The sequence below is a fragment of the Cupressus sempervirens genome, chromosome 10 (genome assembly GCF_028749045.1).
Source record: "Cupressus sempervirens isolate cs-2001-9-10 chromosome 10, ASM2874904v1, whole genome shotgun sequence".
NCBI lineage: Eukaryota > Viridiplantae > Streptophyta > Pinopsida > Cupressales > Cupressaceae > Cupressus > Cupressus sempervirens.
Window position 1 is genome coordinate 45,330,093 of NC_143127.1, and position 15,352 is coordinate 45,345,444.

A 15,352-nucleotide genomic window follows, 5' to 3' on the forward strand; every position below is an offset into this window, starting at 1 on the left:
GTATATATGACTGTCATAAAATCAGAATTATAAAGTTGACAACAAGAGTCTTATATTTTTCATCTTTGATTGTATCAATTTGGTGGATTTATAATGCATTCCATTTGGTCTTGATTCATCATTCATGATTTCTGTCATATGAATTCCAGGCTTATCAAGCTTGAGCATTATGCCAAATAGTTAACATATATTGCCTATGTTACCAAATCAACATTTCCACTAAACTAATCATTTGACACTTCTTCATGTGAAACTTGTATATATGTTCTCATTCCAAACATTAAAGTTTAGATCTAGACTTTGCTTTAGTTTTTCCACCTTGAACCTTTTGAACTAAATTTTTGAATTTGTGAATTGACAAACTGCATCTTTGAACTAGAAATGAATCACCGAACCTAGGCCACTGAATTGAATATGTGAACCTCTTCAAAATAAACCACTAAACCCAAATTATGAACCAAGACTGAATTCAAATTTTAATCAGATCATGGATTATAAGCTTTCAAAGTCAATGAATCTACATTTTGAACCATGAGTTTGAACTTTGCTTGTGTTGAACCTACAGGATGGATCATTAGAACCACTGAACCACTGTGAATCTTCTTATGTATACTGAACCATTGAAATAATGCATTGAAGATTCCAACCATAACCTTGCACCTTTGATAACTATTCTCTGAACATGTCTATTATGCCACATTGAACCAAAAAACCTATAAAATCATTTGAACTTGTTCCAGTAAATTGAACCAGTTTGAACTGTTGAACTATTCTGAACCACCTTGAACTACTTCGAACTACTTTGAACTTCTTTGAACTACTTTAGTTCAAAGTAGTTCAAAAACATAAATTAAAAGTTTGAAAATCACATCCATAGTGGATATTAATAGGGGCTCTAACTATGTGACTATTTTTTATGCAAAAATAGAGAACTCCAACAATCTCTGGCAAAGACAAGTGCCTTATCCATTAGGAAAATAGAGTTAGAAAGAAGAGAAAATTGGGAGTTTCTTGTAGAGAGGGCGGAGGGGAGTAGGGAAAAACCAACAAACCCCAAAAACACCTAAGCTACTAGTAAACATGAAGCTCGCACATTATTTCAAGCTAACACTACACACACCAAAAACATATTTACAATATTTACAAAGGTAGGAAGAGAACCTACCATAAGAACTAGAAGAAAGAAGAAGTTGTGTGAATTCATTTACCAGCTGGGAGAAGTAGGAACCTTGTCGAAGAAGTAGGTTGTGCCTTAGTGGAGCAGCTCCAATCCATTTTCTACCAAAAACCTCATCAATACCAAACCTCAAACTGAATGCATGAATAAAAATGTTCACCAAGCATCTCTTCCCAAACAACCAAGTCATGTCATATACTTGTACTCTTTCTTGATCTTTTTGCACATCTTCTTTTAAATGGTTCCCAATTTCAAGCTGAAAAAGATGATGTCTAGAAACACCAACAAGGGAGGTTACATTCTCTTTGACATAAATGTTCCCAATATTATCATCTTTTACATAACCCCCAATATAATGACATAATTCAGCAAAGCAAAGTGTTTCATTAAGTACAAAATCTGCCCTTACAAGAATACTTACTTCACTTTGTGAAAGAAACACATCACCATTGTGCCCACCAAGCATCCCATCTTCTTCTTCATTTATCAAACTGTCTTGGTGTTCAAACCCATTTCTACATTCTGGAATTTTCCTAGCAAGGTCATTCTTTCTGATAGCTAATCTTTCTTGTGACTATGGCATCTCATATTCATGGTTATTTTTTTGTTTCATCTCAACATTCATATTGTAAAAGGAAATTTTAGAGTGAGATAAATCTTTATCATCAGCATATGTCATCTTACTCTCAGCACAAGTTCTAAAAGGAGAATATGATATGGCTTCATTATCACAAATAATAGATTCTTTAATTTGTTGATTACAAATTTTAGAATGCAAAGAATCGTCATTATTCATTCCTTCAATGAGACTAAAAGTCTTACACTTCTAAATTCTATTATGGAAATCTTTATTATTTGGACCACTTGAATCTAGATGATATTCCATACCTATGGATTTGAGAGATCTAGCCTCTAGACTGAAGAAATATTGTGATAAAACCTTGTCATCTGAATTTACGAGCTCTTTAGCATTGCTTTGCTTCTCCTCGTTTATTGACTCTGGTATATGGGGTTTCTTCTTGATGAGAATAGCACCATAGAAAGACTCCAACCAGCTCACTTGCTACTTCTTCCATAACTTCTCTAATGGGATTATCTTTGAAAGGTGGGATAAAGATGAAGATATTTGAGGTATCTTCATTCCTTGCTAGAACCCAATCTTTTAATATTTCATGATATAAAATGAAGGCCACCGGGTATCCTTCTTCAATAGAGCCACCAACCTCCATCCTAGGGGAGGTACATCGAATTCTAAAAATAAAATCACTGGACTCTTTAAAACAAAAGATTCTAAAAGTTTATAATAGAGTTGCCAATCTGTGTTGATAAAGATAACAATTTTAACTGAGGAAAGAAGAACACTAATCTATCATTTTTGATTCCCTAGTAGAGTCACCAAAAATTTGTTAGTGAATAGATTGTCCTCTGAAGAAATACATTCAAATTAACCTTGAATGCCCAAGTGAGAAGACTAATCAACACTAACAGTTGGATAGGTTATTATTGGATTAATAACCTTCCTCTGAATTCTATCGAGTACAACTCCCCATATATGATATAAAATGAATTAAATATGGATGCCTTTAACTAGAAAGCATGAAAGGTTTACAAACATCTATATGTAAGCATGATATAGATGCAAAGAAATTAACTAATTGAATGGAAATAAATAGCAAATGACACCAAGTTCATTTGCCCAATCATTACGTTATAGAAGAAAAGTAGAAATAAAGATGAATGGTTCTTTCTAGATGTACGAATAACTAATCCCAAAGTCTACAAGTAATCGTAGCAACAATTTACATGTATCAAATATGTATTCAAAGATAATCAAGGTAACTCAAATATTAACATTGATTAGAAAATCAGCATGCAAACACAAAGTATTGATATACTAAACTCTCCTCCTCTAATCACAAAAAACATCATAGACTTGTTGATTGACACACATAAAAATCACTATCTAGAAAAATATTCCCCTTCTCTTCCTACATTACAATTTAAATCCAAAGCTATCCTATCGCACCTAGTCTAAAAAAAAGCCAAAAACAAAAAAATGGAATCCCCCTCCTCTTCTTCTGATATTTTGCAATTAATAGGTATGGATGGGTGTTGTTTAGTTTCCCTCTTCTTGTGGCTTTTCAGTTACGTAATTGATTCTTGGAGACACTCTATCTGCCTACCTCCATATTAGATTTACATAAAATTACATATCTTATTGCATTTGGAATGATGAAGTGTCAAGGGTAATTATTATGTCTTATTAAACATTATAATATTGTTTTCCCTCTCCCAAATTTTCACTTACAGCCACCTGTCATTTGAATGATCTAGTTTTAAACAAAATATTCAAGATGCTACATGGATTATAAATAATTTTGATAGTAAAAATAGGTCTGATTGCGGGGAGCATAACTAATTATTGCACTGTTGGATCTTGTTTAATTTTGGATATATTGTCACAATCCTAGTTTTCCACATTCTCACTAAAGCAATTTTGAAAATAATGTCTCAGTCAAAAGTTATAGGTCACTGTTTAACAGTCTATATGACTGTCAGAAAATCAGATTTATAAAGTTGACAGCAAGAGTCTTATATTTTTCATCTTTGCTTGTATCAATTTGGTGGATTTATAATTCATTCCATTTGGTCTTGATTCATCATTCATAGTTTCTATCATATGAATTCTAGGCTTATCGAGCTGGAGCATTATGCCAAACAGTTCACATATATTGCTTACATTTCCATATCAACATTTCCACTAAATTGATCATCTAACACTTCTTCATGTGAGACTTGTATTCACATTCCCATTCCAAACATTAAAGTTTAGATCTGGGTTTTTCTTTAGTTTTTCCACCTTGAACCTTTTGAACTAAACCTTTGAATTTTTGAATTGACAAACTACATCTCTGAACTAGAAATGAATCACCAAACTTAGGCCACTGAATTGAATATGTGAACCTCTTCACAATAAACCACTAAACCCAAATTATGAACCAAGACTGAATTCAAGTTTTAATCTGATCATGGATTATAAGCTTTCAAAGTCAATTAATCTACATTTTGAACCATGAGTCTGAACTTTTCTTGTGTTGAACCTACAGGATGGATCATTAGAACCATTGAACCACTATGAATCTTCTTATGTAGACTGAACCATTGAAATAATGCATTGAAGATTCTAACCATAACCTTGCACCTCTGATAAGTTCTATTCTTTGAACATTTCTATTATGTCACATTGAACCAACAAACCTATAAAATCATTTGAACCTATTCTAGCAAGTTGAACCAATTCAAACTATTGAACTGTTCTGAACCACCTTGAACTACTTTGAACTACTTTGAACTTCTTTGAACTACTTTGAACTTTAGTTCAAAGCAGTTTGAAAACATAAATTACAAGTTTTAAAACCACATCCATATTGGATACTAAGAATAAGATAGATGATTGGATTGAAAAGATTGTGGATGGTAATAAAGTAATGGGAACATTACATGCGGATATTCATAAGTTGAGGGATCAAGCCCAAGAGTAGATTTTGGAAGCAGAGAAACATTATAGCGATGCTTGCCTAGACATTTTTGAAGATGAGTTAAGTGATAGAATTATGACTTTCCAAGTAGTTGTTGAACAATTTTGGAAGACTTTTGAAGAAGCTTCCACTAATGAGGATATTAGACAAGTATTTAAGACTGAAGAGGCATTGCTAGAATTGGATGTGAAATTGGGAGATTTTGTAGAGACTCGCATAGAGGTTGCAACTATCAATAAAAAGTAAAGGATAAATATGAAACTTTACATTTTCTGGATGCAACCCAAGTGATTTAGATTATAGATAAATTCAAGAGCAAATACCCAAACATAGCTCTAGTATGCAAGGGAAGAAAACCCAGAATCTAGAATTTTAGTTTTGACACTTAGTAAAATTTTATATTTTTTGAACTTGTCTCCAAAGGTGCACTTCTCCCAAGGCATACAAGGTGCACAAGGTGCACTTCTCCAAAGGTGTGTCAATTTTTTTTGAAGAAGTTAGAGGTGTACTGATAGTTAACTACCAATTTCAAATTTAGAATTTTTCATGCATTGAAAATGCATTCTAATGGTAGTTTAACTCCTACAAACATCCATAGAAGGTTGAGCTTCTATTTTTGGCATCTCTGGAGACTTCTCCATCATCTAATGGCTTTCTTCTTCTTATTTTCTCATGCTTTCTTTGTTTTAAGACATGTAAAGGCTCATGCCCCCATTAAATTATATAAACAAGGGTGGAGTCCTACTTAGCATTAGTTAGAGAGTCAGTTTGTACATAAATAGAATTTTTTTATTAGTTTTAAGCATATATTTGCATCAAGGAATCTCTCACTCTCAACACAAATTAATCTACTTGCTCAAAAAAATCGATCAGGACTAGCGCCTCCTCGTGAACACTCACATTTATCTTCTACTAAGTGGATTTTAGTAGGTTGAAAGATCACTCGAAACCTTGGAGTTGATCCCAAATTAACTTTTCAAGAGAGGAGTTCAAAAGGAGTCCTACCATTAAGCATTGTGAAAAATGATAGTTCAACAAAAGTGGTGCTAGAAGGAGGGCCCCAACCATTCGGATTAGAAGAAAACAACTTGCAATTTCAAAATTTTGCATTTTCACCGTTTAAATTTTTTTTATGAACTATCACTGTTCCAAGGTGCGCAAGGTGCTCAAGGTTCCAAGGTGTGCCATATTTTTGAGAAAGTATGATTCTACAAAGGTGTTCTTTTTCTAGAATTAACACAAATTGGAAGATCTTGATCCGTCATCTCCATTTCAATGAGCTTTAAGGTCTTCCCCTGGTACACACAAGTTACTCAAACTTAGCAACTTTCACAAGCCTCATAGTGACAAAGGATTCCCTTGAATTCTACCACTTTCATTCAACATTTCATCATCTTCTTTAGTTCCACCTCCACAACAACCACCTATTATTCCACCAAATCCTCCAATGGCCTTTTTCACAAATGTTGTAGATTCACCAATCAACTTGGTAGGAGTACTCAATGACCTTCCTAAGAATCCTGAGAAATTTTTCCCAAAGTTCATTTATGGAGAGACAAGAACAACCAAAGATCACATCAAGGTACTCAAGGAAATTTGCAACTGAAAGTAGATTGCTAACAAGAATGTGGTTTTTCACTTATTCCCATACTTGTTGGGAGAAGTTGCTTTTAATTGGTATGTCAATTTACCACTAGGATGTGTCAAAGATTGGGATACCTTCAAAAAATTATTCTTGGAACAATTCAAAACTTTCATCAACTTGACTACGATACATCATCAATTCATATCAATCAAAAGAGATCCAGCCGAACTGGTTTCATGCTTCAATCATCGCTATCATATGGCCTACTACAAGCTAGAAACACCATACACTATACTAGTTGAAGTAGCTATCCAAATTTATCTAAATTCTATGGACCATCTCACAACCATTTTTCTAAGAATACTTCTTGCCATAGATATCGATACATTGGGAAAAAAAATCTCGAGAGAGATTACTTTTACAAAGTAGGCCAATCCTAATGGAGGAGGATTGATGCCCCTAGCACAAGCTATTACTACAATACCGACATATCTTTTTGGAGCACCATCGATTCCTAGCTAGTTCATACCAATGAATCCAACTCCATTATAAAAGGCCCTTGCTCCACAAGTATCAACTTTAACATATCTAGGATATGAACCTCCAAAAGCTACCTTCTTTGAGCAAAAGGTAGCAAGATTTTCTGAAATAGAGAATAACGTTGCATCTAAGCTTGGCCAAATGAAGAAGACTATGTCTCAAATCGCTAATGAGTTCACCCATCAAGGTTGTTACAAGGAAAAAATAATAAATTTTAGGGGAAAAATCATGGTCCCTACAACAATAACAACTACAGTCAGAACTACAATAGGAATTTTAGTGGAAACAACAATGCAGGAAACAATTATAATCCTCCTAATTGCAACAATGACTTCCAAAGACAAAATTGACAATGGAATACTCATCCAAACAATGGAAATATTCTTGTAGCTAATAAAAACAACAATGCCCAGTATGTGAACATCAATCAATATGACAATAATCCGAATGTACCAAATGATGATGGTACATATTACAATGGAAATCAAAAATTAAATCAAAATCCAATGGGTAATAATGATAGGTCTCCCATGCAATTCAGTACTATGATGGTAGAATCTTATGATTCTTCACAAAATATAGGAATGGAACAACCAACCAATGAAGAATTCTCTTTTCCATTCAATTAGGAACTAGATATTCAACTTGAAGAAATGTTTTCCTTCTAGAATGATAATTGAAATACCTACAACTTGTGAAGTCAAAAGGAACCTATAACTGATGGTATTCCTCCTGAATTACAACCAACTCATCTAGACCCGAGAGAAACTAACAATCCAATACCTATCAGACCCTTGTATGGAGGCCGATAAAATTAGAATAAAGGAAATGTGCCTACAATATTCAAAAATCCCGCTTGGTCTACTGAAAAATATAGGGCAGTGGAAGATTTGAAATGAACGACGATCAACATGTCCATGTTTGACATACTGCAAAACTATCCTCATCAATGAGAAGCATTGATGAAAACTCTTGATCATACAAAGGCACTCCATAATACAAATATTGTTCCTCAAAATATAGTATCTCAATAGGTCAATGCTTCGAAGGCAATGCCAACTATGTTTAAAGATAAGGTTGAGGTGCCCCCATTTTCGCTTAGCATTAGAATATATGGGAAGAATCTTCATAATTACCTAATTGATTTAGGAGCTTCTTATAATGTTATGCCACTTTCGATAGCACAAAGGTTAGGAGTCACTCCTCATCCCTCTAATCAAATAGTGATACAATTGGATAAAATGAAAGTAAAGGTCATTTGTGTGTTGACAGATATTTGGATATAATTGAGAGTTGATCCCCAAATTAAAGACATCATTGATATACATGTGGTTGAGATTCTTGAAACATATGGATTGTTATTAAGCAGAGAGTGGATGAAATGTTTGAGAGGATGGTTTTCAATGAATTTTACTCAACTATGGTTACCTTGGAAAGGGTTGAACAATCAGATAAAGATTTATGCAAAGCCAAAATTAAAAATGATGATTACAGAATACAATGCACCAAATGAGGTGGCATTCATACAATCTAATTTAGGCTCTTACAAAGTAATGGCTTTTGATACAACTTCAACTAAAATACTAGATGATCAAGATGACAGATCCATGATTTCAATTCCAAAGCAAGAGATCATAACACAGTTCATAGATAACATAGTGACCAACTTACAATGCTTAGGAGAAGAGGCTGACCCCAGTATTTTGCTTCTCTCAGGATTTTGTAGATTGCATAAAGTTAGCCATTCAAAGTTCAAATTTTCACATTTCCAAGAAGTAATTGCTAAAGTATTGGCGTAGATAATGGAAATAAAGAGTGGTAATGTTCCAAAAGAAATATCCATAGAAAATCAAAGCTCTACAAACATATCTGAACTTGTGGAAAAATTTGGAGAGGAAATTGAAGATCTCAATGCATCATATAGTGATACCTCTTCATATGGTGGAGGTTTGCCTTCTCCTCCACTAGGAATGATCAAGGTCCAAAGGAGGAGACGATATGTACAGGGTCAAGGTTGGACTTCAATAGTCATTCATCCTAAACCCAAAGTGGATGAAATTATAGAACTAATTGAGGAAATTTAGGACAAACAAGAAAAACATATGCTTCCCGTATAGAGAAGTAACAATGGAAAACCATCAAGTCCACCCCAAGATAGATTATAGTGGATCCCCAAGAAACAATCCTTTTAGGCCCAAGTAAAGGAAAAGCTAAGGATGAACAAGCATGAACCTAGGAAGCCCAAAGAAGATTCAATCTGGACACTCTAGTTTGATGGCTCCAAATGCAAATTGGGAGCCAGTGCAGGTATTGAGTTAATAAACCCAAAAGGCAAGTCTTTCTACGCAGCATATTGATTACAGTTTAGACTGCTAATAATGTTGCAAAGTATAAAGCATTGATCCGAGGATTTCTTTTCACACTAGAGAAAGGAATCACAACTCTCATAATCAAGGGAGACTCCCAGTTGGTTATAAGACAAGTGAAATTGGTATGCTCTTGTAATGATAGGAGGTTTCTTTCTTAGAGGAAAAGAGTGTGGGATCTAATGGATGATTTTGAAGCTCTAAACTTAAATTCCATTCCAAGGAGTAAAAACATGGTAGTAGACGCCCTCGCTATTTCAGCTAGTGCATTACAGCCAGTTGAGAAAACAAGATTGAAAATATTTTCAATAGAATTGGTTGCTGCCCCATCTATCCTAGACAATATTACAAACTTCCAATTTTTTCAAGAGGATCAACATATACTCAAATTTATCATATGAAATGGCCACTTTAAAGGGAAAGAGATTGATGAAACTCCAAATGACAAACTTGAGGATGATGAACTTGAAGACAAATATGGGATTCTCAACTTGAAAACCAACACTATTCCTAAGGGAATGGTTGAGTTGGAGCACAATTTTGATCAAGATGATTCAACACTCAACAAGAGAATGGTCAAAGAAAAGGGGATTGAAGAATGCAACTCGTATAATTTGGGTACCAATGAAGATCCTAAAATGGTAAGAGTTGGTAAGGCATGCAATGATAAAGAAAGGGAAGATATGCTTAAATTTCTAACAGAATATAAGGATGTCATTGCTTGGAGCTATGAAGAGCTCAAAACATATGATTCTGAAATCATTACATATGACATTTCATTAAAACCAGATGCCAAGCCTTTTTGACAAAGGAAAAGACCTATTAATCTCATTATTGAACCATTGATAATGAAGGAAGTTAAGAAGTTTCTTGATGCCAACATCATCTTTCCCATACGCCAGTCTACATGGGTGGCTAATTTAGTCCCAGTGAGAAAAAAGATAGGAAAGATTCGTCTTTGTGTGGATTTTTATAACTTGAACCTAGAATCTCTAAAGGACAACTACCCTTTACCCTCATTGGATGTAGTACTACAAATTATCAATGGATCCAAGATGATGTATTTCTTGGATGGATATTTAGGAAACAACCAGGTAATGATCGAGGAAGAAGATAGGTTAAAGACTGCTTTGACAACTAAATGGGGGACTTTTTCTTATAGAAGGATGCCATTTGGGCTGATTAATGTAGGGGCTACATTTCAATGAGCTATGGATGAATATTTTAAGGGATTAATAAACAAGTGTATAGTCATCTACATGGATGATTTAATGGTCTTTTCAAAGGATCGAAGCACTCACATTGCTAATTTAAGACAAGTATTCAATAGGTGTTGTAAATATGGCATATCACTCAATCCCAAGAAGTGTTCGTTTGGGGTTACTAAAGGAAAGCTCCTTGGCCATATCATCTTTGAAGCCAAAATCTCCATTGATTCTAATAGAATTGAAGCTATTCTAAAGTTCTCACCTCCTCATAGTCAAAAGGAACTCAAGTCTTTCTTCGGGAAGATAAATTTTGTATGAAAGTTCATAAGCAGATTTGTAGAGATAGTTCACCCCTTAATGATTTACTCAAAAAGGGAGCAAAAATAGAATGGGTTCCAAAAATTAAGAAATCATTCGAGGATATCAAAGTGGCAATATACACAACCCCAGTGCTAGTGAGTCTAAATTATGGACTACCTTTCAAAATATACTATTTTGCTTCAGAACATTTAGGTGTTGGGATTCTTACACAGAAGAAGGATAATGAAGATGAAAGACCCATTGATTTTATGAGTTTCCCTCTTAAAAATGCCAAGTTAAATTATTCTAACCTCGATAAATAATCCTTTTCTTTGATTAAAGCAATGAAAAAATTCTGCCATTATATTTTAAGGAGCAAGGTATATGAGATTGTGCTTGATCCTATGGTTAAGACATTACTGATGCAAAATGAACTAGGTGAAAGGTGAGGAGAATGGATGGCAATCCATCAAGAATTTGATTTAGAGATTCAACCTGTGAAGTTGGTAAGAGGGAAAGGATTATCAAGAATGATAGCTAATAACCAGATCAGAGATGAGAAGAAATTTAGATTTGATGATGAAACAGATGTGGAAGATCAAAAGAAGATTGTAGTATCTCAAGTTGATGTTAACCAAGGTATGATAATAGATTTTTGGTACAAGGATATGGTTTACTATCTTTTACAAAATCAATACCCCAATTGGATGAATAGTTCACAGTGTAGGGGACTCAAAATGAAATGTTAATCTCCCATGTTGCAAGATAGGAAATTATACAAAAAAAACTATAAAGGGATTTATCTAAAGTGTTTGGGACAAGAAGAAGTAAAAGAGGTTTTGGAATAATTTCACGATAAATATGTTACAGGACATGGTTGAAATCTACTCCTAAAATGCAAGTTCTTGAGAGGTTAGATGAAATGAATTTGTTGATTTGATTCCAAACTAATACTTTATTTTAAGTATATGTAGGACCATGAATATTAATAATTATAAAGATGAGATTACTATTTATGCTTTTGCATTTCCCACTAATCTAGTTTGATTGAGAAGTGTTGGTTTGTAGACTAATCTTCCTAGGATCCTATACTAAAGCCATTCCACCTAAAGCTCTTTGCAATTCAACCCCAAATGATTTCCATAATTATAATTTTTTTTGTATACTTATCTATTTTTGTTTTACCTAATTTTGTTTCTTGAATTAAGATAAGACCATAATCAAAAGTTTTTAGACTTCTTTTTAGAAGTCATTTCTTGTTAGGGACATTTAATCCCCTAACATTCCATGTCGATATTTTCATTGATTTGTGGGAAGGTATTGCCCCTTCCCTACATGAAACATATTAGTAAGTTTGGATTAATTTTCTACTAGACCATATATTAACCTTAATTCTACTAGTAGTTGACCTTTATTCTACTAGTGGTTTCCTACCCCTTTTCTTCTTGTCTTTTTGTCACAATCGGTATTCCTAGGCCTTCAATGTTAGTTGATATTCCTAGTTTTTTGGTTGCTAAAAAGTAGTTATTATTTTTATTGTGGTATGTTATTTCTTGTTCAACTTCTTTATTTATAGAATTCCTTAATATTTTATGAAATTGTTCCCCTGATTTTAATTTAGAGGGAAACATTTTTGTCCTTTGGTTGATTATATCTTCTTGAATTTGATCTGTCAGGGAGTCTTGCATTAAAAAAATTTGGATATTGATTTCTTTGTTATTGAGGAAAACATCTTTAGAAGTGTGTTTCTCCTTTTTTAATCTTTGGTTTATAAGTTCTTCCCCAAACCCTTCAATCCAATCTTCATTATTTTCTTGACAAAGATCCTGATGTTCTTCAAAAATATTATTGATTTCTACAGGGATCATGACACTTTTATTGTTTGATGATATCTTTGATTGATTTTCATCCAAGATTTGAAATTGTTCACATACTTCTGCATGAATTGATGAAATGTCTTCCATTAGATTTCTCAGGGTTAACATATAAAGTGTTGATCACTAAGCCTATGTTGTCTATTAGTATTCAAATACTTACTTATTTACTAGGAATATTACACAATCATCAGTACAATTGAGTTATCTAGTTTAGACTAAGCATAGAAAGGTTATACTGAGTAGGATAGTGATTGCCAAGTATTTAGTTGAGACTGAGCACATGTATGGGCTGAGAAATATAGTTGGAACCGAGAACATTGACAAGTTAATGATTGTTGAGAAAGAAGGTATATAGAAGCCAAGTGACAACATGAAGGAGTCTACATGATTGAGCATCAGAGCATTCAAGTGCTAAGCAATTCAATTTTGTAGAGCCAGCTAAGAAGGTGATCACACGTCATTACAGAAGGTAATTTGATCCCAAGATATGCAATTCAACCAATTAGAAAATCAAATATAAATGACTAAAGATGATGAATTATAAAATTTTGATCAAGATCTAGAACCTTGACATAACATCTATTTAAGGAAGATTCTAACCCTAGAATCAATATGCATGAATGAAGGAATGACTAGGTGTATGCATGTGTGAAGAAGAGAAGACTAAGCTTGAAAGAAGATCATAAAGAGGGCAATTTGAGTAGTGAAGCATTGAACAAAGATGTTAGATTAGGAGATGAGATCATGGATATAGAAAAGAGGAGACCCAAGACCAGCTTACTAGAAAAATCAAGGGTCAAGTATTGAATTAGTTACTATTAATTGAGTCAGGGTAAATCTCTTAATAGAGTTGTTTTAAAAGACCTATGTAAGCCTCCTAATAGAGTCCTTACTTCAATTTGAGTGTAAAATCCTTTAACAAGGTGAGACCTAATAGTTTCTAAATATTTTAACAAGGTAGACCCCTCACAAGGTAGATCATATCTTATGATCAAACATTGTAACCCTAATAGGTTAACTTTATTGTTGCAACAGTGGAGATTTGTGGGTTTCATCCCCACCCTACTTTTACCTTCACATTAAAGTGTTTTTGGGTTACCAAATTGTTGTGTTATGTGTTGAATCTTTCATGGATGTGATGTATTTCATTTATGATTCAACATTATAGTTTTAATGGTAGATCTATTATATGAGATGAATTAGGTGTGAATTCAGTAACTTGGTTTTGAAGTTAAAAGTTTAAGATCTTGATTCAACCCCCCTTAGTATCGTGTTTCCCATTAACCATTTCCAACAATTAAGTTCAATCTTCTTGATGAAACTATCCACATCTCATGGATTTCCCAAATTAGGAGGTCTTACTTCCTTACTTTTCTTATTTCCTATTGTCGAGTCTACTATTGGTTTAATTTTTGTTATGGAACATATATATCCTTTATAGAGTTTTAGATGTAACACATATTTTGAGTGATTAGTGTATATTTTCAAGGACTGAAGTGATTGTTCTACTGGTTTGAATCTAATAAAAACTTCATATTATTTGATGTTTTATAATCCCTTTCAAACCCTGCAGTTCCTCCCAAAAGATCTCCAATCCTTTTTAGGATCATACTAGGCATTTGTTCTCCTAAGAAATTGGGAAGATAAACCCAGGTTACTTTAACTATTTTATTTTTTATCAAAATCTAGTGTTCATTTAAATAATTTAATCAGATGGCCTTCACAGAATAGTAAAGGTTCATCTAAAATTATATTCCTAATATCTTTACTATTACATTCTATATAAGAAATATTTATTGAAGGTAATATTTACTTGGAAGTCCAATGCTTCTTTTAGTGACCACTCCAGTAAGTTTAAAGTCCTAAGGTTGGGTCCCATGGAGGAAAGCTTCCTAAAAAATAGAGGGGGTGACTACTGAGATGTTTTAGAAGGTGAACAATACCATGAATTTTATGATATGTTTCAGCTTAAAAATATGGTGTAGGGAACCTCCCATTTATAGGTTTTTGAGAGTTGTTAATTAGGATTTGGTGTGTTTCCAATAAGTTCCAATGGTCCTTGGAATCCAACTTGTCCCAATGTGTTAGGAAAAAGTGAAAAACTGCTCATTAGGTCCTAGAGTGTCAAAAAGTTGTAAAATGGGTAAAAATTGCTAAGGATGAGAAACTAAGATGTTTGGTCAGTATTTAGGTACTAGGGATCCTAGCTAGGGTCCTAGAATAGACTTGGAGGTACCCATTTGATCACAAAGTTGTAAAGAGAAAAAAATTGCTCAAAAAGTGCAAAGTTGCTCAAAAGTTGCTTGAGCAACTTTTGCAATTTTTGCAAAAAGTTGCAAATGGAGGTTTGGGAAATTCTAGCTACTCATGCTTAGGTATTTGAGCATGGGAAGCATATTTTCGAAGGTTAGAATTTTGTCTAGTCATATCCCACATGTGTGAGCCAACTGTACGAACTATTATTGTATTTTACATTATTTTTGCAGAGCTTTAATGCCCTAGTATGACTGTGTATGGATTGGGATAGATGATTTGACTTCTACATTTTGTATTATAGTGTTTCACCTTTCTTTTTCATATTCAAACTTAGTTTGAAGTTGTAAGGTAGGAGAGTTGTGGTAGTTTTCTTGGTGACTGGTTTGTGATTCATATTCATACTGTTGTTGTCATTTTAATAGCTCTAAAATGATCATCCACAGTGGAAAATGTATGAAAACTTGTTGGGTGATAGGTTAGACTCTGTACATATTTTTTTTGTTT